This window comes from Ascaphus truei, chromosome 1, assembly GCF_040206685.1.
Source record: "Ascaphus truei isolate aAscTru1 chromosome 1, aAscTru1.hap1, whole genome shotgun sequence".
Taxonomy (NCBI): Eukaryota; Metazoa; Chordata; class Amphibia; order Anura; family Ascaphidae; genus Ascaphus; species Ascaphus truei.
In genome coordinates this window covers 526,794,077-526,820,386 of record NC_134483.1, presented here as the reverse complement: position 1 = coordinate 526,820,386, position 26,310 = coordinate 526,794,077, and the positions used below count along the sequence as shown (strand labels likewise).

At 41.4% G+C, this 26,310-nt stretch overlaps 1 protein-coding gene and 1 pseudogene across 5 annotated transcripts in view; both read left to right on the top strand.

Moving 5' to 3' along the window:
• CTNNA2 (catenin alpha 2) overlaps positions 1-26,310 on the top strand; it is a 1,818,882-nt gene that overhangs the window by 947,457 nt on the left and 845,115 nt on the right. The window lies entirely within an intron of this gene.
• LOC142472741 (5S ribosomal RNA) lies at positions 2,947-3,065 on the top strand (annotated as a pseudogene).

The following is a 26,310-nucleotide window of genomic DNA, read 5'->3' as shown; positions in this document are numbered from 1 at the left end:
TAATACATAGGGTTGCCAGGGGTTGAACCGGACTGTCCTGTATTTGGACACTCTGTCCGTAAAAAATGAGGGATAATACCGGACCCGTATCCGGTATTACCTCTCTGGACATAATGACCTGACCGGCTTGGTGGGCCATGGGATTTCTCCTTGTAGGGAGAGAGCAGGGCTGTTGCTAGAGGGCTGAGCAACTTCCTCCATTCTGATTGGCTGGTTGCTGGTGTCAGGAGCCTTGGGGTGGGGCCAAAGAGAGGAGGAAACAGCATGGAGCAGAGAGTGATGAAAGGGCTGTGTGTGTGTCTAGTGTGTTGCACCTTTCACTATTGTGCCGAGTATTTTTGGAAAAGCCACCCGGCAACCCTAGTAATACAACATATCACACGGGAAGTAACATTGTCTATTTTTTATTTACTCTTTATTACGTTTTCAGAGAGTGGGACAAAAGAAAAAATGATGGAGGGTTAGTCAACAAAAGGAAAAGTGATGGGGAAGGGAGGTGCATATGCCATTCACGGCATAGCACAGGAAAACACCACATACCTCGCGAGGGAGAAACTTGTGGGCTTTTAAGAATAAAGTCTAGAAGCAATTGCCATGGAACCACATCTCCCCAATGTCTCGCAATTTACTGGTCATTCTGCCAGTCTCTAAAGATTCTCCCCACACATTCTCTTCAATCGGATGAGGTTAGAGGGAGCGAGTCTTTCCAAGCAACCGCATTGCCATGGGTTGAATTAAGTATATGCAAAATCAATTTATTCCTTGGGGAGAAGGAGCCCTGGACTGGTGGAGGGGTGTTTCAATAAGTGTACCCAGGTATCGAAGGGCAGAATTGCACCCCAGATGTCTTCATTTCGGGCAGAAACACCACATCTGTGACATAGTAGCCCTTGACTCCTAGTTTCTCCAATACATAGGGGAGCTTTGCCTGTAGATAGCATGGAAGTAATGAATGGTTAGGTACCGCCTATGCAAAAACAATTTTCTAAGATTGAAGACTTTCCTTCCTTTTTTGATTCATATTTATTAACTATAGTCACATATGTTTCTTACATCTGTATTAATAAATTAATACGATATATTTATTCTACAGTATATTGATTATAGAGCATATTATTTATATTAAGATCAGCCCTTGTTGATTAAATTAGAATCTTTTTTGTATTTATATTTCATTAGTCATTAAACTCATGGATTGCTTGGTCTCTCTCGTCTCCTCCCCAGTGCTAAATGGCATCAACCAAGGAAGCATTTTTTTTCCTTGGGCTCTAATCAGTTCAGATACATTTAAGACTTCCTTGGGAGAAAAGGTGACTTCTCCAAGGTAACAATGACCTGACACTGGGGTTTGAACCAGGTTCCCCAGCTTCCAATGTAATATTTTCAGCATTAGGGCCTTTACACACTGAGCTACTCCTTCAGGCCTGAAATAAATCTCTTCTCAGGCTTTGTGCACTGGTAGAAATAGATACATTCGGCACTGCACCTGCTTAGTAGATACAATTGGGTGATATGACATTCTGGCTGCACGGGTGTTTTGCAAGACTGTGTTTGTATATGTTTTGTTTTTTTATGTATTCACATTTCATTTGCTAGCTATTTTGTAATGGTCCTAGCATTCAATAGAAGATGTAACTAGCAAGATAATTGAATCTTCAGAGATTTTGAAGTCTGAACTACAACAGTTATGAGCTGTCATTTCTTTCATTCTTTCAGAATAGTCAGATGCATATGCTTGTGGAAGGCAAGGTTGCAGTTTCAATATACCAATGTTGAAGGTTTTATCATGGGATTTAAGAAAAATTCATTATTCAATTCTAGTCCTGTAGTATAGAAAGCTGTATTGTATATTTTTATATACTGTACTCTATTCTAATCTTTGTGCTTTAATAGGTGGAATATCAGCTAACATAAAAAATAACTTCTTGACCCATTTATCAAAAGTCTCCAGGATTGCAAAACCGATCAAAAATATAGATTACGGGTATTAATGAAAAATAATCTGCTTTTTAAAAATATATATTTTCTATTTGATAAACTGGATAGTGAGTACAGTATAGTGTCAGTTTTTTCATCTGACTAAAAGCCCCCTCTATATTCCAGAGATGTACCTGTATATATTGCTGCAGAAGCAGTGCTTATTATGGCTACTGTACTTGTAATGATGTGGGACTAGCAAACTGTAGGTTTGCACTCACCTTAGACCCACCGTAAAAATAGCACGCTGCTCTGTCTGATCTATCAGAGCAGAGGAGAGATCGCTCTTGTGTAAGGTCACGGACCCTAATTAGTCTCTCATCCTTTATTCTGACAAGGCTAATATTGTATTTTGTGCTAGGTCCTGTTTGAAGAGACGACCCAGAAACAATATCTCAGATGAACACAGGTCCTGCAAATTCAGGCTCTTGCACAAATAAAACTTACAGAGAGAAATCAGCTCATACATCTCTCAGGCTTCTAAAGGGCGGATGATACTGGGATGATTTAAAGAGTTTCTACAGTATGCACCTGGCAACATAACAAAAAAGACACTGTATATTGAAAGTATACTGTAGCTATTACTAGTTCCTCAATCACCTATTGTCTCAGAATGGGTTAACGTGTTACTATTTGTGTATGCTATGTTACTTTGCTCGTCACCTTTATGTAATCCAGCCTGTAATAATAAAATAATAATAATAATGACCATTTTGAAATACTTCCAAATGTAATAATACTTGGGCCGACAAACCTAAGTTAAGTTAATAAAGTAGCATGTTACAAGATAACACATATAACAACCGTGCTGTTTCAGACATCTATACATTTCAACTAAAAATGGTACGTTTTATTTTTATGGTTTCATATCATACATTTTAGTCAATTTAAAAAAATGTCATCACGGACATCGCCCCAGAGGACACAAACAATGGGACATTCCCATATTTCCCTTGGGCTGGTGAGCTGGCCCATGGCCATACTACCCTGGAAGAGTTTGATCCTGTCTGATCTCAGAAGCTAAGCAACCTGAGGCTTGATTAGTACCTAGCTGGGAGACCACCTGGGAATACCAGGTGCTGCAGGCATAAACTAATGTCTAGCACCTTGGAGAAATGAATTAATTAATTCTGTTAGTCAGTAGTGTGCGACAGTACAATATATATATGTATGTTGTACATACCAAACAAGCTTATTTAGTATTATGCATTTAAATGTTTATCGAAAAGCATTGTTTCCAACTGCCATGTGAAGGTGCAGTCCTACATAATACAAATTGAGCACTGTTAAAAACGGTTGTCGCTTTTTTGCACAAAATGCAGACTATTGATACTGCTGCTATATCATGTAAGTTTATTCTGACCATGTTTGTAAGCACTATAATCAGAAATGTTATTTCCCTCTTTCCGGATTGGCTCTCAGGCTTAGGCTGAGTCCATAGAAGGCACGTCCGTGCTGAGCCGTGCGGACGCTCCGCGCTGAGCCCCTGCATCCTCCATGAGGATGTCTTTAGAGGGGGCTCACGTGAGCGTCCGCAGGCGTGCTGAGGCGCTGGATTTTTCAGCCGACAGCCAAACTGTTTTTCAGAGCGCTGTCGGCTGAAAACATCCAATCAGCGCAGAGCAGCGTCAACGTCACGGCGCCATGACGTCGGCGCCGTGACGTTGACGTCGGTGCGTCACGGGCGATTGGCCTAGCGACGTCACTGCCCCGCCTCCCTCAGTCTCCCCCCGCCTCCCGATTGCGCCCGCTGGCTCGCCTGCATGGGCATGAAATCACGCAGATTTCAGCAGGCGAGCCTCAGCGTCAGCGCGCCTCAGCCCTGCTACCCCCTATATGGCCCCAGCCTTAGATTGCGCCTCTAGATTGCAAAGAAGGAGCAGCTCAGTGAGTAAAGACACTGACTCTGGCACTGAGTTTGAAACAGGGGAAACAGCTTCAGTTCCCAGTGTCAGCTCCTTGTGACCTTGGGCAAGTCACTTTATCTCCCTGTGCCCAGGCACCAAACGCATAGATTGTAAGCTCCATGGGGCAGGGACCTGTGCCTGCAAAATGTCTCTGTAAAGCGCTATGTAAAACTAGCAGCGCTATACAAGTACATGCTATTATTATTATTATTATCAATTATAACTCGGACTGCTTTATTTGGGGCAAACACACAGGCTGGGAATTCACACTTCTACCCTGATTAAAGTCCTCCAAGTAAATGAAATCAAATGAACATTTTCATAATTAGAAACACAATTGAAAAAATTGTATATTTGTTTGAAGTCTTTCATTGTAAAAGTATTTTTCAAACATAAAGGGGCCCATATATTCAGGAAAAACTGGTCTCAGAAAAAAATACTTTTGATTTCAATGTTTTTAAAAAAAATGTATATGGTGCAGACATTTTGCATGAAAATTGCACCGTTTTGCCTTGATACCTATGCCCCATAGTTTTACCTTACATTAACATGTCACCATCATTCATTCATTGTGTGGTATATGTATCAAGGGGTGCAATTCAGGGGCAACATGATTGCTCCAGATGTACCAAATAACAAAATGGTATTGATTTGAATGGAAAAAAGTAAATAAGAAAACAGAGCACTACTTCCAAGCATGATTAGAATGGGACAGTTTTCTTTGCATCAAATGCCGTTATTTTGTTCCTAAAATTGCTCCACGTTTGCCTTGATACATATACATAGTCCTAAGTGGGATTGCACTTTGCAGACACTGTGTTCAATCCATTTAATGTCTGTATCCTTCAATGCCATGGTGCCCATGTATCAAGGCAACAATGGTGCAATCATGGGGCAAAAGATTTGCACCATATGTAGGCAATAGGAAAATTCAATTGATATCAATAGGATTTATTCTTTGATATATCTGGATCCGTTTGTTTTGACCTGGAATCGCACCATGTTTGCAATGGTACAATGACCCAATGTGTTGCAGACATGCTGGCAAAGACAGGGTTAATGTTATTCTATACAGGCAGGTAACTCCAGTCCTCGAAACCCCCTAACAGATCAGGTTTTAAGGACCCCTGTTTCAGCACGCCTGCTCTACCAGTGGCTCAGGCGAAGCTCCTACTTCAGCGCAAAACCCTGACCTGTTGGGGGCTTGGAGTTGGGGACCGGAGTTGAGAACCCCACAGGTATCCCCGTTTCCTCCGAAAATGACAACATCACCAAAAATAAAAAGAAATATTGCAGCTTTCTCCAGCAGCTCCACATATTAAAAGGCACGTAAATCTTTCCCAATGAAACTTTATTCCCTGCGATTGAATAATATTTTATTAAAACACTTGTTTACATTATTCTCAGACACCAGCCGCAGAAATGACATCCCATATAGATAAAATATGTTAATCCGTCGGAGAGCAGGACACATTTTATGTAGTCCTCCAGTTGCTTCTAGACACCATTAATATTTATTTGTTTTTGGGGAGGAAAATAAGAGACTCCCTTCGCATGCCAAAAGAGTGCGGGAGATATATTTCCGATGCAGTGTCTAAGAGACGAATGATTTAATGTCGTGTACAATGTTTAATAAACACTATCCTTTTTGCTGTGTCACTAGCACAAATGCAGCCGGGGAGCCAGGACCTGTGTGTGCAGCAACTGTAAACCTGGCTTGTTCCTAATAACGGTCCTGCCCTATATGGGATCGCTCCTACAGTATGCAGAGAGCTTATGCCTTTTTAAAAATGTAGAACAGGGTTCTTCAACTAGGTCAGGGGTGGCCAACTCCAGTCCTCAATGGCCATCAATGGGTAAGCTTTTCAGCAGTCAAGGACTAAGCCACTGATTGATCCACCTGTGCTGAAGCAGGGATATCCTGAAAACCTGACCTGTTGGTGGCCCTTGAGGACTGGAGTTGAACTAAGTCATCAAAGGTCATTAATGAGATTATGAGTAGAAGGCAACAAACGAATCATTATGTAATTGTGGCTACATTGAAAGACTTTAAACATGATTATACTTCAAGAATTGGTAAGCATTCATAACGCATGTGCCATATAAATATTTATATTACCTTAGCTAGCAAGTGCATCTCAGTGTGAAAAATGGACAGGATGAATATCGTCCCCGGGACGCCAGTGGTAGAGTCCTGATTTAGGGGCCTATTCACTACGTTCCTTCTGAAATCATTGATGGCTGATTATTGTAGTTCAGATTTAGTGATGGTTAACATTTAGATATTAGCACTTAGAACTCTTCGGTTTCTGTTTAATTTGCGGTGACATTTTTCCGGAGCTGTAGAGAAGTGCAACTTTACTCAAATGAATGGGAATAGAGTTCTCTCCTGCACAGGGAAGACATCTTCACAGCATCAGGAGACTGTCATGCACACGCTATCCATGCGCACGTGTGTGCTGTATCGGAAAAGGGTTAATAACACCCAACTATTCAGCTGACTCACCTCCCTGCAATGCTTTTAAAAGGAGCCCTAACTCCCCCAAAACTGTCACACTACATCCCAATTACACTGGCACCACAAATATTAATTAAAGGGCTACCCCTCAGGAGTCCTCAGCCCTTATTATACTAACAAAATACATCATTAAAAGAAAACCCAATGTACCAGAATGTGTCCGAAAATGCGATTAATCTCTTCAAAAGGTGCTAGGTTCAATTAGAGCCCGAAGGCATCATTTATTACATTTTAGATGTCAAAAGAACAAACAGTGTACAGTGCTTGTTACTGAAAAAGAGAATTGCAAAAACATAAATGGAGACAGTTTTAGAAAATAAAAGGGAATACAATGGAAACCCTATATTTTACAGAGGACAGTCTTGTATAAGGCTCTTCAGGGGGATCATGGAAATTAAAAAAAATGAGTCCTACGCACCCATGCACCCCCGTTAGCAAATCCGATTTGTAAGTTTCAGATACTAACTTTTATAATAAGTCAATTCTTTAATCTGTGAGGCTGAACCCCAAAAGGTCTGACAGGCCTGGGTGGGTGTCATATATCCCCAATATTTATGTAGCTGTATTTGTAACCATGTAACCATTTGTCATATTAATTATGTCCAGGACATACTTGAAAACGAGAGGTAACTCTCAATGTATTACTTCCTGTTAAAACATTTTATAAATAAATAAATAAATTCATCATCCTCTGACACTTTGCTAGTATTTCTGGGAAAGAGAAAATAATTTTAATTTGAGAGTATAAAATACCCCATAACTCTCTTTCTGTAACCCCTAGGTTAATGTCATAACATTTTGATGATTTTGACGCATGCATAGACACCTCTTTTTGATAGTCCCACTTCTCTTTTTGAAAGGGAGACTAATGATCAGAGAGTTGCAATACAGACTTTGCTCGTCACAGATCTTTACCTTTTATCAGTGTGAGTTGCTCCAGATATGAATTATCTTGCATAATGGGAATCTGTGGTGTACCTCAGGGCTCTGTTTTGGGATCTCTCCTGTTCTCTCTCTACACACTATCACTTGTGACCTCATCAACTCTTTTGGTTGTAGGTATCATCTCTATGCAGATGACATGCAGATAAATCTATCCATCACTAAACTCGCACCTGTAATCCAGTCCAAAGTCTCTGATTGCTTCCTGGCTATATGCTTGTGTATGGTGCTCTGCTGCCTTAAACTTAATATGTCTAAAACTGAGCTCTTCATATTTCCCCCTAAACCTGGCTTAATATCCCCCTTTGCCAGCACAGTAAATGGTACTACCATGCATCCTGTCACCAAAGCATGTGCACAGGAGTGACATTTGACTTATCCCTTTCCTTCTCCACTCACATTCCCAGCATGGCTAAAATTTGCACCTTCTCTTCTTTCCAAGATTCACCCTTTCCCTATCAATCTGCTGCTAAAACGCTAATGCATGCCCTTACCGTTTCCCGTCTGGATTATTGTAACATACTGCTAACAGGTCTCCCTGCCTCTCAACTTTCTCCTTTGTTATCTATCCAATACTCTGCTGTTAGAATAATTTCCCGTTCTCCCAGAACAGTCTCTGCTCATCTCCTCCTGAAATCCCTTTCCTGGCTTCCCATCAATTTTGTTTGTTGCAGTTATTGCATTCTATTTCTCTGTACTATATTGTACTTCTACAGAATACACTGTGGGCACTATATAAATAAAGATTTACATGCATACAATGTTAATTAGTAATATGGTGACCCTCTCATCACCTGTGCGCCTGTTTTGCCAGAGATGGTCTTAAGAATTTAGGATGGCCTGTGAAGCTGGTCCTGGCAGGTAAGATCTTTCTGACAACTGTCACCTGTCACCTCCATGTCAGCATGGTTTTACCTTTAATTTTCTTACTGACCAATAAAACCACGCCCGATGACATTCCAGTTACCCCCACAAGAGACCGTAAAATGGAAATTAAAGTTAACCCCATGGTTGCTGAACGAAGCACACACTTTAACCCCCGCATGGCTTTATTGTGACAGAAACTATTCATTAAAGTGCAAGAATGGACTCTTCTATACAAAAGGGACATTTCCAGTAGCAATTTTGTTTAGTCTTCACAATTCTGGGCAATATGCACATTTTCTTTGCAGATGAGCAAATCTGGCAAAATGAAGTATTCACGTGCTATTCAATAAGATGCAAGATTGAAAATGACAGCTAACAACTCACATTTTTTCCCCCAACTTCCCCTGACTGACGAGACTGATAATTTGCCTATAGGAACGTGTGCATACTGTAGATATATCCTGCCATATGAAGAACAGGTTGGCCACCAGAGTCGCAGTGTCAAGGGGGGAGATGTCTTCTCCAATTGAATTTTTACAAAGAGAAGCCGACCCACAGGAGAACCAGGAAAACTGCATGGAAGTTGGATTTCTTTTAGTAGCCATGCAGTATGTCTGAGTAGCTCATTCTTGTTGAATACTATGAGAACTGCAGATTGTTACTTCACTGTAAACAGTCTTTTGTTTTCAGGCACGATTGCATTGCTAATCTCATCATATATTAACTAGGTTTCCTAATCTCAAAGTGATTGATAGGAAGATAGATAAAAAGATCAGATATACAGTACATGTACGTTGTGTCCTGTGGGTTGCATGTTCCATCACTGCATATTTAACATTGTTTATTAACAATAAAGAGTGCACAGTCATACTACTAAGCAATATGCAATAAAGTTACAATATAATGAAAGAATTCTAGCCTATGACATCTATTTGCCTTTTAACCCTAAATAACTGGTAGACATGTTCCGACCTTATCAATAAATGATCACCATAGCATTTCAGATGCTTTAACATTTAATAATCACTGCAATGCAATGATGGTTTTTACAGCACTGAGGGGATTACAACATCTGTTTCAAAGATATGAGCAATGAATTTACAAGTTTAGGCCCGAAAGCCCAACACTAAACAGCACAACAGCACTTTCAAGTTCTTATCGTCACCTGGAGGGTCCCTACCTCGTTCTCTCAAGAGAGTGACTACTTTTTTTCTGCTTGGATCCACGTCAAAGGTAAGAAACGTGCCTAGCGTATTTTCTTGCTTTTCAATTTCATCGGCTTCCTGCAACATCAAACCCTACCCGACATGATAATGCATGCGGTGTAACTCCTCCTTCACTCTGAGCGACAGTCCTCACATTGCTCACTGATGCAAGTGAAGTTGAATACATGACAAATAGCTTAATGCATTGATGCTCAAAGATGCATGCTCAAAATAATTCCCTAGCCATCAATTTACAGGCCCAATGCCTACTCTTTGAGTGTGGTATAAATTTTCTCTAACCCAGAGTGCTTTGCATTCTTTTACAAGGTAGACAAAGAATGGAGTAGAAGAGCTCAATAGCAGAGGAGTGAAGGGTTAGTTTAGTAACTGCAGAAGTAGGGCTTTTTTTCAGAGGAGAAGGATTGAACCAGTAGTAAAGGCATATTGCTTGAATCAATGAAGATAGACAACCACCAACATGGCCATGTGGCTTCAGCTCCTTGTTTCCCTTGGCTAGCCACGGCATCTTATTGAACATCCAAGTACCAAGACATGAGATTGTGAAAAGTTCTGGTAAGAGATTCAGGCTGCCTATCGTATTTTGCCCACTGTGATTGCTAGGTACAGGAACATAGCTTTCCTACTGTTAATCATCACCTCCTTGATGATCTTCTCTGTTCGTAGCCTACTACTATATGCAATGCCTTTCTCTCAGACATCAACAAACTAAGCTGAGAAAAGCATCATCAGATCAGCAGGAATACAAGTATGAAATCAGATCACAGATCCAATACCAAGAAAGGTGGTCCTTACACCTCCACAATTCCTAGTGCCAGCTACACTGTAATTTCCTTTAGAAGGCACCCTACAGAGAGCTATTAACACGAGAGTTCTTGTCTCATACACGTTGATGCCAATTGTGTTGACAGTTGATGAGACAAAAATGCAACTGCAGTGACAACTATTTGCTTTTCACTTCCTGTTAATCATCTTTACATCTCACTTTGAATTTATGGTTCATTATCCGCTAATTAAGCATGGAGAAACAACAAGACGTGTCTTCAATTAGTGGAGATGTGTGATAATAGTCCAGTAATAATGCAGACACTGTTGCGTTGTATTGCTGTTATGGTAATAAAAAAAGTGTTATTAACAAGGGATATTTATTTTGAGACAACATCACTAAATTATTAATCTGGAAAATACACTTAGATTGCATAAGCATTGGGACATGGCTCTTTAAATGAACACAGTGGTACTAAAGAGGCAATGTTGGTCACCTGTCTATGTGCTTTGCTGACGCTGAAAATCTGAAACCATAGGTTTGTCTGAAACAAAACCGCATGTACCGTATTTCCTTCGTAGGAGGCTTTTTTCCACCCTATAGTTATTTTGGGAAGAATATTGGCAAGCAACTCCATAGAGTTTAGGTAAAAGACAAACAATCTAGAAGTCAAACAATGCATTATGTAGAATACAGGTTCTGTTCCCTTGTATAGGGGAAAAAAATATGATGATGATGATGATGATGATGATGACGATGACGATGACGATGACGATGACGATGACGATGACGATGACGATGATTCATAAAATGGTAAGAAAAAAAAAATCCCCATTCCAGGATCAGAACAAAATATCAGTTTTAGGTTCACTAGCAAGTTATTTGTACAACTATATTCCCAACCCCAATTTATACGCGAGATAATGATGCCTTACAAATTATCATTAAAGCAGCAAAACGTGTGAAATCCTATATTTTTATATATATATATATATATATATATATATATATATATATATATATATATATGTATATATATATATATGTATATATATATATATATAGGGAAAGGGGGGAAACAACAGCGCAAATAACTGTTAACTGTATAATGAATTTGAGCATGAATAGAATGAATAGGTTAGGATTGCCAATGATTCTGAAATGAAATGAAGAGAGACAAAATATAGTGAAGTACGTTTAGTTAAAATATGGGGATTCCCCAGATGAAGTCCTAGTTCCAGGATGAAATGCATAGGGAGGAGGCTCTAAGACAAACTTTCAGCATCCCTATCCAACATTAAATGCCAGCAGAACCCCCAGCGCATTACTGGATATTTTATCCAAATTTCGGCCAAAATCTCGGCGGAGTGACGTCAGCGGGCTAGTCTTGCGGGACCAGAGGATCAACTAGGAAGTCACGGAGAAGGGCTGCAGGCAGAGGAGAACCAGCACGGCGCTTCTTGGCGTTCCACGTGAAGGATTCATACAGCAACTCCAGGCAGCAGGACGGAGAGGATTATAACATCCTACGTGCTTGTTTATATCTGCTACTTTGTAAGTAGCGATCTACTTTTGCGCATACATTTTAACTAAACGTACTTCACTATATTTTGTCTCTCTTCATTTCATTTCAGAATCATTGGCAATCCTAACCTATACACCCATTCTATTCATGCTCAAATTCATTATACAGTTAACAGTTATTTGCGCCTTTGTTTCCCCCATTTCCCCATATATATGCTATTGTGTGTAGCTGAACATCAGGCAGCAACTGCTAATATTTTGGATGTAAATTGTATCTTTCTGCGCACTTAGTATTCTAGAATATATATATATATATATTAATCGGTTCTGCAGTGGTAGATAGACTGTTCCTCCCCCCCCCCAACTATTAATTCCATTTTAATCAGTTTTAAAGCATCCTTTGATTTCTATAGCAAGTTGTAACCCACCACCCACGCAGTGCAAGATCTTTGCAACACTTTCCTGTTTGGGATAATTTGTTGCAAATGTTCCCAGTGGCTTGAGCTGTAAACTGTAACAATAGACATGTTACCTTAGTAATATAAAGATACATTGTAGCTGCTGAGTTACACTGACTGAAGCAGCCATTATGTTACGCACAGAATCAGGATGTTGACAGATTTATAACAGGAGCACCAAACGATTGCCAGCTTAGGTAAGCATGTAGAATTGTCACATGCTTTACATATTTAAAAATATATATTTGGAAAGTAGTATTGCTGCTTTAAAGGTTCTACATTCCCAGCACCAGGCAACATATAGTGTTGCAAGCAAGTGTCTCACAAGAAGTTGTAAACATGTGCAGTGCAATAGTAATGACACATTCATAGCATGTGTGGTGTGTGGCCTGGTCTGTCTCTCTGGGACCCCTATCAATATGTATTTACACTCACATGAATGAAGACTCACAGTCTCATGACATACATATTGAATAAGGATCTCACTCTCTGTACAGAATGTGTGTACAGTATATATATATAGCGAAGGATTTATTCATGTGTATATTTTTTAATGTTTTGTTATATATATATATATATATATTTTTGTTCCCTCAACTGGTCTTCACCCTGTACCATACTGCCATTACAAATCATAAATCACCTAATTTATGACCCTACATAATCCTGCTACTATATTTGGATTTGTGATTACCGCAGTCTGAACATCGTCTGGCAGCCCAGCAAATAAATATGCTTTGATTTACTCTCAAATCTTGACCCGTATTTTCCTATCCATACACACTGTCAGCTGTTTCATTTTACACTGCAGTACCCAAACTGCCTCATCAGATCATAGTCTGGTCTGTGGCTCCCATTTGCAGAAGAACAGTTTAACTTAGCACCGTTTCCTCTTGTTAAATGCCCCCTCCAGTTATTGTCATGATAGATTCATTTAAGACATGCTTTTCAGATATCCAAGTGCATTTCTGCTTTTTAAGCTAAAACCGCGGCCTCGGTCATAATACCCTGTAGGGGATCAGCACTTGGGAAATGTTTGCTGCGCTAAGCATACAATGACCACAATATGGTTAATTAAAGCAGTGCATGTTACAGGAATAGTACCTGTAAGCAGCAATCCCAGCAAGTTATAGTGTGGTCGGGTTATACAGTTTGTTAACCGGAGCCCAGAGCAGCACTTCATTGCAGTTTTATACAATGAAACGCCCTTCCACCCAGCAGCCACGGTAATATATTGGTTAGCTTACATGTTTTCAGCGGCCATTTTTATTTCCTGGATCAAATCTGTTGCAGTCCTGCCGAGGGCACCTGTTTTCTAGGATGAGCACATATACTGTTAAAGCAGCACTACCTTCAAAATCCTATATGTGGTTTTTAATAAATCAGTTGGGTAGTATTAGATAATACTTACTCCATATTTGTCACTCTTTATGCTCGTTTAAGGATTTGTAATGTATTAAGCTTTCCGGTTATAGCAACATGGAAACACTTCCTGTGTTGAAATAGGCGGCCATATCGGGTGCCCTGGGAAACAGGATCTCTGCCGATGGATCATGGGAGAACAGATCGCTCGGCAGCTTACATAATTGCCTAGCATGGCCCCTTTAAGAAATAACATACTGGGGGTGGCTTCTTTAACTACCAAGCCACTACTTAGCATTAGTGTTATTGTACCACTAGCAATAATTACTGTATGACGGCACGGATGTGTGAAGAACACAATATGATAACACATCGGAGGATACCAGCTATAAACCAGAGACAACCCGTATGTAGCCAAGACAAAACTCCAACTGCTTGCAATGGAAATGTTTCATTTGGTAAATCAGAGACACGCTTTGCTCCAGTTTTGTCACTGGAAGACGTTGTTTCATATCCCTCAATATATACCCGGGAGTAAGGTCGAGCAAAGACACACTTTGTTTTATTGGGTAAGCACAAATATTAAACCGTTCACTGCCAGAAGGGCAAAGCGTTCCAGTGAAGGGGTTAACAGCGCCGCCTGCAATTTATACCTGCACAGATGCACTAACACACACTCATATGTTTGCGTAGTCAATCAGTGTACAGAGATTTGCACGTGCACACTCAAACATGTAGAAAGATACCCACCGACCCAATGCACAATATGCTGCTGGCACTACAAGGCCCTGTTTTTGCTCAAATACGGTGGGTTCTCGGCTTCTTATATTTAACTATATAATGTATATATCAGCAAAATAGTTAGAGAAATAAGCTCTCCATAATGACAATTTTGGGGAAAAACACTGAAAAACGAATTGCTCAAAATCCTATTAGTGGTCTCTTGAATACAGATTGTTCACCAGTGATTTAGTGTGATCATGTGCAGTAATACCCAGGGAGTGAGGATCACAGAGGAATTATAGGGAATTCTGCAGCTGCTGGCGAGAAATCCAGTGGCAAGAAAGGCCCCTTTGAAGCTCTCAAATACACACGTGAAAACTTTAAATCAATGGTCTTAGCAAAAAAAAAGAAAATGTATCCATTTGCAGGAGACACTAGCATACGGAAAGAACTGTTTGTCCTCTGCATTTATCAGCAATGCTACTAGTTTGAGTTAAGAGCACATTGTGAAGGTCCCAATTCACATTCATCTCTAGAAGAAGAATCCCATTTATTGTCAGGAGGGCTGAAATATGTTGGTTAGTGAGGAAGCTTGGACAAGAAGCCGTAACTCACAGCACTTTATTAAGCTGCAGCAACATGCAGCACAGCAACTGGTACAGCTGAGACTGAAACTGGCCAACAGGAAGAACGTATTGAATCTAAATCAGACAGCACTACTCAAAAAACAAGCTGCAGTAAGTGCTAAGGAGCGGCTCAGTGAGTGAAGACACTGACTGTAAACAGTGATACAGAATGTGAGTTAAGGGAACCTGGGTCAATTCCCGGTGTTAGCAAGTCACGTTATCTCACTGTGCATCAGGCACCCAAAGCATAGATTGTAAGCTCATCTGGGCAGGGACAGTGTCTGTAAAAATAAAAACAAACAAATCCTGTGTGCTGCGCACTATACTGTAATTGTGAGGCACTTTGAGTCCCGTTGGGAGAAAAGCGCTTTATCAAATAAAGCTATTATAAAAAAACTACAAATGTCCTCAGCACTCAAATATCTAAAGGGATTGTGAATGGGACTGCAGTACTATCCCAATAATCCTGGCCATATATCAATTAGGTCTCGGCATCGGAGGTCCACTTTCTATTTAAAAGAAAAAAGGTATATACAGTAGCAATCGTGACTTCTTTTCTGTCATTTTTATGCATTCATGTTGAATAAATCTTCCTAAACCATGTAGCTTTGATATTTTGAAAGTCAGAGAAAGTATCACTGCCTTTGTAAGCCCCATGATTCATTCATTGCTTAAAGCAGCAAAACAAGTGACATGTTTTTTTTTTTTTTTTAAATAAATCAGTTCTGTAGTATTAGATAATAGTGACTGCTTTTTAAAAATGCAACCCTTAATGCCATCTTTAAAGCGTTTTAAAGCATCCTTTCATTTCTATAGCAGGTTTTAGCACACCTTGCAACACTTTCCTGTTTGTGATCATTTGTTGCCAATGTTCAAAGTAGTTTAAGCTGCAAATTGTAACAATAGTCAATGTTACTTTAGTAATTTAGGGATACATTGTAGCTACTGAGTTAGGCCTCGGCCAAGCTCCCCGCTGGCGTGCTGAGGCGCGCTGAGGCTCAGGGAAAGCGGGTGCTTTCCCTGGCATTAGACAGCGCACCGTCAGGGGGCGTGTCGGGGTGGGCCGGGGGCGGGCCGGGGGCGGGCCAGTGACATCATTGGGCGAACCGCTCACGTGACCGGCCCTGCGCTCCGGCGAGCGCTGAAATGTAAAAATCTGATAAGACCTACGCTTCCGCGCGCTTGCGGAAGCATAGACGAGCCCCTACTAAAGCCGCTCTAATTGCGGCTGCAGGGGCTCAGTGCCGAGCGGAAGCGCGCCTCAGCGCATCTCCACCAGCAAGCAGCAACCCTGGATGAGGCCTTACACTGACTGAAGCAGCCATTATGGATTGGTTTAAAGTAAAGGCGGCGATTATGTCCGGCACACAATCAGGATTTTTACAGATTTCTAACAGCAGCACCAAACGATTGGCAGCTTAGATAAAAATGTAGACTTGCACATTGCCACATGCTTTACATATACACATAAGAAGACAAAAAAGGGGGAGGGGAGGATGTAGTATAGCGGCAATCCAAGTGACTACTTTATTTCTCCATTTCTGTTTTTTTTGGGGGGTTTTACATACTGTAGGATTGAAGCAGGGGGTCTCCGGACCTGAACCCCATTACCTTCAGCTCCAGGAACCCCTTGCATCCTGAGATACTTGCCTCCATAGGGGGCGCCGGTAGCCACTCAGGCTCACTAACAGGGTTCAGGTAATGGCGGATTTTCAGAGCTTAAACAAGGGATATTGCTGCACACCAATACGATAAAGTACTTACGTTGACCCGTGCTCCTGTTTCAGGGAATCCCTGCCTGCACCCCAAAAAAATATCCACATGTAAATCCGCACAGGTACCTGCAGGCCCTCTGTTAGATGCAGGCGCTATGTGGTTATTGGTGTCAGAGTCCACATGTACCATCCTGTTCCTCTAGTCGTGACCTTTATTGGTAGTCACAACATGGGCAGATACGCCAATAACTGTCAGGGAGGTGGACGGATTTTAATGAGCAATCCAAGACGCCTAATTTGCTTCCATTTTTTACATATGATTGAAGCAGGGGGTCTCCCGAGCTGAACCCCATTAATCTCAGCTTGGGTGACCCCCTGCTTCCTGAGATACTTACCTCCTAACGGGGGCACATTTTAGAGCTCCCACGCCCTGCGAGCCAAGAGGAAGCCGTGACATCATCCGGTGTGGCTTCCTATTGGCCCACATGTCATGGGAGCTTTAAAATGTGCCCCCCCCCCCATTAGGAGGTACGTATCTCAGGAAGCAGGGGGTCACCCAAGCTGGGATTAATGGGGTTCAGCTCGGGAGACCCCCTGCTTCAAAGATATGTATTAAATGGAAGCAAATTAGGCGGTTTGGTTTGCTCATTAAAATCCGTCCACCTCCCTGACAGTTATTGGTGTATCTGCCCATGTTGTGACTACCAATAAAGGTCACGACTAGAGAAACAGGATGGTACATGTGGACGCTGACACCAATAACCATATAGTGCCTGCATCTAACAGAGGGCCTGTGGGTATCTGTGCAGATTTAATAGCACATTTCCTTGATAAACTGTCTGAGTTGATCTAAAAATGGCATAAGGGCATCTCCACAGCAATTGCAGCCTCAGTCATAACTTTCTATGTCTGGCTGCTGCTTTATGTGGATTGGGTGCTATTTCCTCTGTGTATTATGGAGAGCAATTCTGGGATGTGTGTGTGTCATCTAGCAGCACAGGGTCATGGTCCAAAAAGCTGCTTCTTGCTCCAACATTGACTGTACATGTCATCTAAACCAATTTATTCCAGGGTTTCAGTTCCTGATTTTCCTGGGTGAGCAGTCATTTTATAATTCCCCCACTGTCACAAGAAAGTCTTGTGTACCAGGGGTCCCAAACTCAGTTCTCAAGGGCCACCAGCAGGCCAGTTTTATGGATATCCCACTTCAGCACAGGTGGTTCAATCAGTGTTTCAGTCACTGATTGAGCCACCGGTGCTGAAGCAGGGATATCCAAAAATCCTGGCCTGTTGGTGGCCCTTGAGAACTGAGTTTGAGACCCCTGTTTTAAGCCATTCATGGCTCACAAGTGTCTCTCAAGAAGCTGTTCATTTAAAGATGTAACCACACAAGTGGAAGCAGTGTGTTTAATTGATGAGGTTTTAAATGCTCTTTTGACTTCCAGAAGACGAAGTAAGAGAGGACTGGAGAACTTGACATGCAATTAGATACACAAAAAGCAGAAGGTAAAGAAAATACTTAACAACCGCCAAGCCGAGATCTAGCATGGCTACAAATATTTCAATCGCAACAGAGATGGTAAAGAGTAAGATGCCCATTGGGCCATATAATCTTTCATTTGTCGAGATCCACTTGTCCACATATCTGTGGTTAAGTGCACAGATGACACAATGGAAGTCTTCAGGGCCTTGCTGACTTTGATACACATCTTCCTGTATACAGTAGTTCTGAATTGGCTTTTCTGCAGAAATTCTTCCTGGTGGAATTTGGTATCATGAGCATGCAGTTGCCGTTAGCTTGCAAAAGCCTGGAGAATCAGTGGCAGATATGGGATGCAAATCTAACGCTACCAAGACAGCCATAGACTTTAGTTATATTCTATGACACTGGGTGCCTGCGATCAAACTGCTTTTTCTTTTGAAAGGACTCCCTGATAGAAATGGGCAAAACTGTCAAAAATCCATTTCCCAAAATTTCACGAGCTTTCCATTCAAAATTCGTTCGGAGGTGTAAAATCCATCGGCAGATTGTTCCAGTTTCATTCTGCGCGGATAAATAAAAAAATGCCATTAGGTACAATCCACTGGTGGATTTTATCAAATCTAATCCGCTGGTGACCAAAGGAACCGGCAAATCCTCTAAAAAAATTCACTCATCTCTACTCCCTGAGAGTTAACTCACTTAAGGATGGACCCAAACAAGTGTCTCTTTTAATCATCCCAGGAGAGTCTCCCAAACAAGATGAGCAGGAAAGAGTGGGTTTGGGTCCAGTGGAAAATTCTGAAGAAGAAGTCTGTTGATATGGCACTAATACTCTCTCTATACCTTGAAGCCACTCTTTGTTCTGACTGGCTTTAAGGGGATGACGTCTCTAAAAGTGGTGCAATGTAGCATTGCGGAAGTGACAGTTTCCGACGTCTGAAGATTTTCTGTTTGTCTACAGAAGTAGCAAGGCTTATTATCCACTGGGCCACCAGTTTCACTGCTCCGTTGCAGCTCCAGCTCTTGGGCCCCGAGGATGGTGTGTGGCACAGGAGGGTTAACTCTACGGGTTCCATGCTTCTGAATGGGACCCGCCGCATTAATCCTTTTGGGCCCTATGCAGGGAGAAAATACTGACACTCGTCTTTCAGATGAACCGCACAGAGGTCTGCAGCTAGGTCCCAGTCTCTCTGCCTGGATCCCTTCCCTGGCCTCGCAGGTAATTCCTTCCCCATGGATGACATAGATACCCTTACATGGGACTCTACATCCTGAGGAGGAGACTATACAGCCATTGTTGGTCATCAATGGACCTGGATCATAACGAGATTGTGAAGACCTTCCATAACATTTGGTTAGTATGAAATGTAAGCTTATAGTGCCGGCAGCGGCGCATGCATCTAAAACAAAATATTTTGTCATGCCAGGATACAGTCACTCCGCGCGGTCGTAGTCACACGTACTATGTGCCCTTTCAACGGAATGAGGGTATTTGTTTTGGGGGAGCGTGCCGCTGCGGGAACTAAAATCGCTGCCTAAAAGCTTGTCTGATTTTTCTTCGAAATAAATCAATCATTTGAACCTAACCTAATAAACATGCAATTTCCATTGGTTCATTTTGGGCTGAGAACAGGTCACACCCCTTTAAAATTATTTTGTTTGTCCCATGGTTTGATGCAAGATCTTATTTTACAGTGCCCCAGCCTTCAACGTTATCTGTGCAGCTGTTGTTTGCGAGAAATTTGCTGTGACTAATCATACAGTAATTCCTTAGTCACAGACTATGGTTGTGTACTAAAGGAGAGGAACACAGTAATACTTAGTATGATGGTTCAGAAGGTTAGGAGCTAATGAGAAGATCTGGACGAAGCAGAACTGAGACTATCATTACGTTACACATTTATTAATAATAGTAGTTCAATAAATGTTGATAAACCATGTATTTATTCTATATGGGTCGCTAGAACTGTAAACTGTATAAGGAGGGATTGGCCTCACACAATTATATGTTGGAAGCTATTAACCAGGTATATAATTATTATACACCGAGGGTGAGATTAGTGCATGTCGAGTGTGTTTAATCATGTGTGCAGCAAATAAAAATACCCCTTGTGAGCACATTCACATGTCTCAGGCAGGCCTGCAACCCTGCCTTTCCCCATTATCTCTTAACATGCAGTGCTTTCACTGCTGCCAGGAATTCTGGGAATAATACATGCAAATGAGCACACAGTGTCACCTTTTACTTCATGTCCATTTTTAACCTGAACCCCTACAAGCTTCTGCCTGCCGCATTACACCGCTTTTCAGCACAGCCTGTGTTAAAGAAGTGCAGACCCAGTAAACCAACTCACAGACAGTAGTTTCGACCCTCATGTCAAAATGTAGTGTGCTATATTATTTGACTAAACTACAGACTTGCCAAAAAAACTTCTTCAAAATATGACCTACTTTAAAACGCATATACAGTACGAATAAGCTGTGTGACAAAATTCGGTAAAGATGGGCAAAAGAATAATTGTACCCAGAACATCAAAGATTAAAAAAAAAAAAACTTCTGAAGTGTTTCTGCATGTGTTCCCCAGGCTCGCGATCATGCCTCATTCATAATAACATACAGTATGTGCCGGAAAAGCAAGAATTTAGGGGAACTGACAAAGTTTTGTACATCCGCCGGTACTACTAATCTGTGATCTTAACCTCACTTGGTGCTGTTTCAGAAGCCTGTAGTGAATTGCCTGTAAATGAGAACATCGAATTCATGGCAAATATTGGAATTTATTGGTCTACAAAGGGTAGACATGTTTATTACTTGACCCCAAATCATTCTGCATTTGACAAGTCATCGTATTTTGCTGTCTAATAAATATGAAAGAAATTGACTTATTTAGAAAAGACAAGGTTCTTAAACTGTGCCAAGGTTAACTCATTTCCCTGCTTATCACAGCCCGGCCATGTAATATATACACACACGGCTCGTTGTCGTGAACCTGTCAATGATGAATTTAAGGTCCTATTGAAATTGCAACAAATCTGATTTATGGCCATCATTATATACAAAAGGTTTAATAATGATATTAAAGCCTATAGTGAGAGGCGGCATTTGTACATTCTCTCCTGATGTATTTTGATTCAGGTTTCATGCTGAAGAGTGGGCCTATGGACTGTAGATTGGAAACCCGATGCCCATTACAGTGTATAACTCTAATCCATGCTGACGCAGGATGAGGAATCGCAACCGAAACTTTAAAACATAAATATATCAGACAATTTGTTTTTATTGTTAATATTCCGTGGAAATGTTTGAAGCTGCTAGAACCTGCCTGCTTACCAATCACAGCCCCCCCCCCCCCGAGTAAACAATAACATAATCTTGTTACAGTATAAAAGATTTTAAAAATTAATCAACACCAGCCCCCATAGCACTGCAGGCTTTAATACTTTATTGAACATTCTTGTGTTCATTAGAGTATCTGTTGTTACTAGGAGCCAGATGCTCAAAGCTCAGGTAACATCACTTGTTGAGCCCTGATTTAACAAACACAGGAATACACGCTAATTATATGCGTATGCGTTAGTTTCCCTAGCAAAGGCCTAATGTCATGTTATACATTTTATAAATAAATAAATATAAATAAATTATTGCAGCATAACGCTGCCATATCCTCCAAGAGTCAGTCTTGGTGTTACTCCTACCCAGGCACCGAAATGGGGCCTTTCCTGATGGGGAGAGGAGAAGGAATTGTAAGCTCTCTGGGGCAGGATTTCCTTTCTTATTGTCTGACTTTGTCACGCTTATTGTATTATAGTACCCTGTACTGTATTGTCTTTGTATAGCATTGAGTACACAGTGGACGCTATATAAATAAATATATACATATCTACCTACAAATAATGCCGGGGAATAACGCTATGTTATTTAAATTATGCTTAACTGTGGGGTTACACCCATTCAGACACGGAAAACCCCCAATTTCATAGCCTGGATAGGAGTAATGCCACATTTCGATATCAGTGAAGTAACGTTAATTCCCCACGTTAAGCTTAACAGACCCTAGTGGAGATGCACTGTTATGAAAACGCCACATTTGCGTATTATTTGCATTTCATAATCATTAACGTCCGGTGACACTACGCCCTTTACGAGAGAAAACATGGCTACGGTTACGTTATTGTCCTTGGAAGTTACACCAATAGTCTTAATGTGATATAGCGATGGCTGGTCTGTCATGTAAGTTCTAGTAAGACACAGACAGTGATAGGCAATCCTATGAGGTTTTCCCCCTCCTCATGCTGACTTCCTGAGTGACAGGAGTGCAGATGACACAGGGATCTGTGATAGCCAATGGTGGTATAGATAGTGGGACCTCCCTCTTTGAGCTTCAGGAAGGAAGTGCCTAAATTATAGAATGAAGTTCAGCCCCTTAGGGGTGAGACCTTCAGTAGTGAGTTGGGTTCCAGACTATCCCTTCATTGGGTATGAACTACAGTATCCTCGTCTCCTCCCGGCTGGGAGTGAGACATGTGCTCAGCCCCTCATGGGCTGAGTGCATAATCTAATCCAGCAAGGCCTCACCATTACCCGCAGGCCAGTACCATCCCAATGCCAGGGATCTACCTTATCAACCGCTATAGTCTGTGTGGAGGGAGGTAATGAGAGTAATGCCTGTCATAGAGGGGACCGCCTTCAGCCTTGCTGAAGTCCCCTATGTTTGGAGGCGCTGTCACAAAGAAGGAATGAACCAGAGGAATCCCCAAAAGTCTGCCCTGTACCCCCACACCATTGCGGGTATCTCATCTTTCCTGTACCTCACAGGTAAACAGCACTACAACTAGCAGTAGCATAGCCATGATCTCCCAGGGTGGGAGGGGGGCATGTGCTACAGTGACATTAAGTTAGGTTGCCATTGCATTAAGTACAGTGATTTAACAGAACTTTGGAGAACCACATACCAGTACCTCTTCCGCACAGCATGCACACAAATTAATCCTTATTCTTGCTCCAAAACCTGCAATGGCAGCCAGACCTATGTTCTTATTTTAAAAAACAAGTTAAAAGCATGATAAATGACTATTAGTAATATTAAACCTGCAGATGCAAATCCACTTAGCAACACATATTTGGAGTTATTCCCAATCAGCCACAAATACTCAAATCACCTAAACCTCCCAGATTAATACCGTCTGAAATCTTTCTTTTTTATGATCTCATCTTTCATGCAACCCTAAAGCATGTGTATTTTTTTTTAAATTGCTGTAGGTAAAATGCAAATGTTTATTTGTACGGGTACACAGACCACTAAATAATCTGGGTTCTCTTTCTCTCATGGTTCTCCTTCGCCTGTGCTCTCATTGAAAAAATAGCCATTTCTTCCCTTGTTCCTTCTCCTGGTTTCACTTCTCCAGTGATGGGCATATTTAGACACAAAGATGTCACGTCCAGTTACTACTCAAGCTCCCAACTGTAGCTTGGAAGAGCTATAACACATGCAGTACATGCAACACTATACGAGCACAAGTAACATCTGTTGAACAGTTGATGATGTAAAAAAGGGCTAGGAATAGGGTGTAACCTGATGCATTTTAATATATCAGTGGTGTTTTGTTGCCATCTGCCAAGTAATAATAATTATATAGGTATTTGATGTTTAATAACTCTATAGGGGTTTGCAGCATTGTATGCAGTATTTACAGGAGCCATATCTTGGGTGGCATTGACTCCCGCTGACAGTTCTCTGATTCCAAAGGCAGTGACATTACCAATAGAATGGCAAGCGTACTAGATTCTTTCTTCTTCCCATCAATACGTTTTCATCGTCTTGAAACATTGAAATACTAAGAGGGAACTCATGTTAAAGTATCCCACACTTACAAACCATTGTAAGTGGGACCGATCACCTGCAGTAAAGGACATACAGAGATACTAGTGCTACTTGCATGTTGGACCTCTTGGCATTCAGAAAGTGGTCACAGAGATATTGGGACAAGCTGAAATTATTGCAGGGCACCATCAATGTTTAAATAATATTATCTTCTTTAGGTGAAAGAAGATTTCCAGTTTCAAACGGGCAATGGATGGAAGGGAAGTAAACATAATTATGCCCCTTTACAAAGCATTAGTAAGACCACACCTTGAATATGGAGGAAAATTTTGGGCACCAATCCTAAGAAAAGACATTATGGAACTAGAGAGAGTGCAGAGAAGAGCCACCAAATTAATAAAGGGGGTGGACAATCTAACTTATGAGGGGAGGCTAGCTAAATTAGATTTATTTACATTAGAAAAGAGCCGTCTAAGAGGGGATATGATAACTATTTACAAATATATTCGGGTACAATACAAGGAGCTTTCAAAAGAATTATTCATCCCACGGGCAGTACAAAGGACTCGGGGCCATCCCTTAAGGCTGGAGGAAAGGAGATTTCACCAGCAACAAAGGAAAGGGTTCTTTACAGTAAGGGCAGTTAAAATGTGGAATTCATTACCCATGGAGACTGTGATGGCAGATACAATAGATTTGTTCAAAAAAGGTTGGACATTTTTTTAGATAGGAAAGGTATACAGGGATATACCAAATAAGTAGACATGGGAAATATGTTGATCCAGGGATTAATCCGATTGTGAATTCTTGGAGTCAGGAAGGAATTTATTTTTCCCCTCATGAGACATCATTGGATTATATGACTCTGGGTTTGTTTTGTTTGCCTTCCTCTGGATCAATAAGTAAGTATAGATAAAGGATAAAGTATAAATTTAGCATAGGTTGAACTTGATGGACGTACATCTTTTTTCAACCTCATCTACTATGTAACTATGTAACTATGTAACTATATAGCAATACTGTAAAGTCATATTGTAGTACAGTATGTTAACGCATGTTACTTTTTGTTCCCAAACCAGTTAGTCTGTTCACTCTGCAGTGCATTGTGCTGTGTGCTTCTCTGCCTGCAAACGGATTGAGTACTAAAACTTAAACGCAGTCACTGCTTTTTTACCTCTTCATTTCGCCAGCGACAATGATGTTAATATTTTACTACTGAATAACTTAAAACATCGGCTGCACCAGCCAGATTTATCAGAAAATCAGTACAGCCGACAAAGCCCTCTGTAAACCTACTTATAATCAATCCGCGGTGCAGGGATTTCTGGGGATTAGATGTTTTTTTTTTCTGAAATGTTTTGTGATTAATTTTGCAATCAAGTAAATGAACATGGGTACAATTGAGGGCGGTGAAGATGCTCCACCAACTTCTATTATCTTAATACCTGTCGTTCCAAACAAGTCTTAAACCGCAACAACACCTTCCTGCTGGTCTTTTTTTGGTGCATACGGGGCTACAACAAAATAACTGCAACATTTTTAAATTCAGAGTTGTGACCATCGACTCTTAGCTGTTTCCCAAGTCCTAATACTTTGTCATTAAATCTATTTTGCAGATAGGGTGCTGGGATGCTCATGCTGTAGGTGGGTAGGGTCTCTGCAGCTGAACCATGTTAATTTCAGCTCAGTGGAAACCGGTTCCCAGTTACTTCCTGGTATTTAAATCCCTGCATCACGTGGTCCAATTGGAAGCTGAGGCAGATTGGAGATCTAAACCACCATGTAACTTCCCATGAAGGAGATCCTACTTGTGGCACCTTCCCACAGTAAGGCCTGGGACATAGTGCCCAAAACAGTGCGGAGGCGCGCTGAGGCTCAGGGAAAATGGTGCTTTCCCTGGCCTTACACAGCGCGCCGTCCATGGGCGTGTCGGGGACGGGTCTGGGGGCGGGCCAGTGACGTCACAGAGTTGGTTCGCCCTCATTGGGCGAACCGCTTACGTGACCGGCCCTGCGCTCCAGCGACAGCCAAATTTCAAAACGCCTTCAGACACATGCTTCCCCAAGCGTGCGCGAGCCCCTGCTAAAGCCGCTCTCATTGCGGCTGCAGGGGCACAGTTCCGAGCAGCAGCACGCCTCAGCACAGGTCAGCGCATAAGCGCTGACCATGCCCGAGGCCTAAGGGTCTCTGGAACCTGCTTCCCATCTGTGTAAAAAAAATGGGGAGTGGGGCAATGAGCCGGCGGACTGAAGCTTCATATGCATTGGCTCATATGTTCTTTCGCTTTTATACAGTGTAGAAGACAAATATAATACTGATGTTCAAAACTGAGAATACACAGCAGTCACTTGCAATATTGGTGAAAACCTCTGCTACACGTATGCTACCATTTAGCTC